The 2,963-nt window shown below is 55.8% G+C and overlaps 2 non-coding genes and 1 pseudogene across 2 annotated transcripts; all 3 read left to right on the top strand.

Annotated features, from left to right (window-relative positions):
* The first annotated feature begins 221 nt into the window (after positions 1-221).
* On the top strand, positions 222-2,031 carry LOC144419689 (small subunit ribosomal RNA). Its single transcript, XR_013474214.1, has one exon. It is a non-coding gene; the product is annotated as a small subunit ribosomal RNA (ribosomal RNA).
* A 298-nt stretch (positions 2,032-2,329) lies between these two features.
* LOC144419694 (5.8S ribosomal RNA) lies at positions 2,330-2,483 on the top strand. Its single transcript, XR_013474216.1, has one exon. It is a non-coding gene; the product is annotated as a 5.8S ribosomal RNA (ribosomal RNA).
* A 290-nt stretch (positions 2,484-2,773) lies between these two features.
* LOC144419691 (large subunit ribosomal RNA) overlaps positions 2,774-2,963 on the top strand; it is a 3,695-nt pseudogene continuing 3,505 nt past the window's right edge.

Below are 2,963 nucleotides of genomic sequence, written 5' to 3'. Positions count from 1 at the left end.
CAGAGCTCTTGTTTGTGCGAAACTGAATGGATCGAGCCCGAGAGAGGGCGAGCAAAGAAAAAACGCAAATCGCTCCGCCTGGCACTGCCGGCGAGAGCGTGGACGTCGCGGCCAGCGACTGTCGAAGCTGAGTACGGCCGCAGGCGATTGCCTCGGTCTTAAACGAATGCGACGAGCACGCGCCGGGCGGCCCAGCAAGGGCCGAGCGCAGCTGTCGCAGCTATCTGGTTGATCCTGCCAGTAGTGATATGCTTGTCTCAAAGATTAAGCCATGCAGGTGCAAGTACGAGTTCTCGTAAAGCGAAACTGCGAATGGCTCATTAAATCAGTCTTGGTTTATTTGGTCTCGTAAGCGAAGTGGATAACTGTGGTAATTCTAGAGCTAATACATGCATTAAGCGCCGACTTCGGGAGGCGCGCTTTTATCAGATCAAAACCGACCGGGTTCGTCCTGTGACGTTTGATGACTCTGGATAACCACGCGGATCGTACGGTCTCTGCACCGACGACGTATCATTCAAGTGTCTGCCCTATCAACTGTCGAAGGTACGCTACGTGCCTACCTTTGTGATAACGGGTAACGGGGAATCAGGGTTCGATTCCGGAGAGGGAGCCTGAGAAACGGCTACCACATCCAAGGAAGGCAGCAGGCGCGCAAATTACCCATTCCCGACACGGGGAGGTAGTGACGAAAAATAACAATACAGGACTCTAACGAGGCCCTGTAATTGGAATGAGTACATCCTAAAACTCTTAACGAGTATCCATTGGAGGGCAAGTCTGGTGCCAGCAGCCGCGGTAATTCCAGCTCCAACAGTGTATGCTAAAGTTGTTGCGGTTGAAAAGCTCGTAGTTGGATTTTGGGCGAGCGCCGCCGGTCCGTCGCAAGGCGTGTCACTGGTTGCGTTCGCCTCACCTTCGGTTCTCCGTCGGTGCTCTTGACTGAGTGTCGGCGGTGGCCGATAAGTTTACTTTGAAAAAATTAGAGTGTTCAAAGCAGGCTGTTCGCCTGCATAGTGTTGCATGGAATAATGGAATAGGACCTCGGTTCTATTTTGTTGGTTTTCGGAGCACGAGGTAATGATTAAGAGGGACAGACGGGGGCGTCCGTACTCTGCCGTTAGAGGTGAAATTCTTGGATCGGCGGAAGACGAACTACTGCGAAAGCATTCGCCAAGAATGTTTTCTTTAATCAAGAGCGAAAGTCAGAGGTTCGAAGACGATCAGATACCGTCCTAGTTCTGACTATAAACGATGCCAACTAGCGATCGGGAGGCGTTACCATGACGACCTTTCCGGCAGCTTCCGGGAAACCAAAGTCTTTGGGTTCCGGGGGAAGTATGGTTGCAAAGCTGAAACTTAAAGGAATTGACGGAAGGGCACCACCAGGAGTGGAGCCTGCGGCTTAATTTGACTCAACACGGGGAAACTCACCCGGCCCGGACACAGGTAGGATTGACAGATTGAGAGCTCTTTCTTGATTCTGTGGGTGGTGGTGCATGGCCGTTCTTAGTTGGTGGAGCGATTTGTCTGGTTAATTCCGATAACGAACGAGACTCTGGCATGCTAAATAGTTACGCGACCTTCTCGGTCGGCGTCTAACTTCTTAGAGGGACTAGTGGCGTTTAGCCACACGAGATTGAGCAATAACAGGTCTGTGATGCCCTTAGATGTCCGGGGCCGCACGCGCGCTACACTGAGTGAAGCAGCGAGTGTCTAACCTAGGCCGAAAGGTCCGGGTAACCCGTTGAACCTCATTCGTGATTGGGATAGGGACTTGCAATTGTTTCCCTTGAACGAGGAATTCCCAGTAAGCGCAAGTCATCAACTTGCGTTGATTACGTCCCTGCCCTTTGTACACACCGCCCGTCGCTACTACCGATTGAATGGTTTAGTGAGATCCTTGGATCGGCCCCGTCGCGGCTGGCAACGGCCGCGTCGGCGTGTCGAGAAGACGATCAAACTTGATCATTTAGAGGAAGTAAAAGTCGTAACAAGGTTTCCGTAGGTGAACCTGCGGAAGGATCATTACCGAAAGTGGTGGTAGGCCCCGGCCGACCGCGCACTTAATTGTCTTTGGGTGCCGCCGAGAGGGCGGCCGTCAATCGGGGTTCCGCCCCGTGCGACACGCGTAACACGTTGGCATAGCAAGGCAGCCGAGTGCGATGGTGGCTTCTGGGCACCGCGCTCGATGTGCCGCCGGCCCAGCCCGGCGGTCGCTCGGCGCCGTTTGTTGGTGTTTTTGTGCAGTTGTTGTCGGTGGTGGTTTTGTGGTCGATCCCACAGTGTGACGTCCGCGCGCTTCGGCGCCGGGCGAAACGTCGAGGACGACTCTTAACGGTGGATCACTCGGCTCGCGAGTCGATGAAGGACGCAGCCAAGTGCGAGAAGTAATGTGAATTGCAGAACACATTGAACGTCGACCTTCTGAACGCGAATTGCGGTCTCGGTTCAATCCCGGGACCGCGTCTGCCTCAGGGTCGCGTTCGTCCTCACCCGAGGGCCGTCGCCTGGCCTCTGCGAAGACGGCCGGGCGTCGCCCCAAGTTGAAGCGGTCGCCGAGCTTTCTCGGCGCGACCGCGTGTCCCGTACACCGCCGGCGCCCCTCGACGTGTTCAACTACGTTCGAGGGGCGGGTCCAGGTCGGTCGGTCCGGTCACGAGATCAAGACCGACCGTGGGCCAAGGCGGCGACGGTACGCGCTCGGTCGGCGCCGGCGGCGACGACTTGCGATGCCAGCGGGCCGTGTAAGAAGCGGCCCGCTTGACACATACGACCTGAGTTCAGGCGAGAGCACCCGCTGAATTTAAGCATATTATTAAGCGGAGGAAAAGAAACCAACAGGGATTCCCTGAGTAACGGCGAGTGAACCGGGAAGAGTCCAGCGTCGAATCTGCGCGCTTTTCGAGCGCGCCGAGTTGTGACGTACGGAAGTCCCAGTGCGGCTGACGGCGAGCGCCGGT

This window comes from Styela clava, unplaced genomic scaffold (genome assembly GCF_964204865.1).
Source record: "Styela clava unplaced genomic scaffold, kaStyClav1.hap1.2 HAP1_SCAFFOLD_253, whole genome shotgun sequence".
Classification (NCBI taxonomy): domain Eukaryota; kingdom Metazoa; phylum Chordata; class Ascidiacea; order Stolidobranchia; family Styelidae; genus Styela; species Styela clava.
This window is presented reverse-complemented; position numbering and strand designations above follow the sequence as displayed.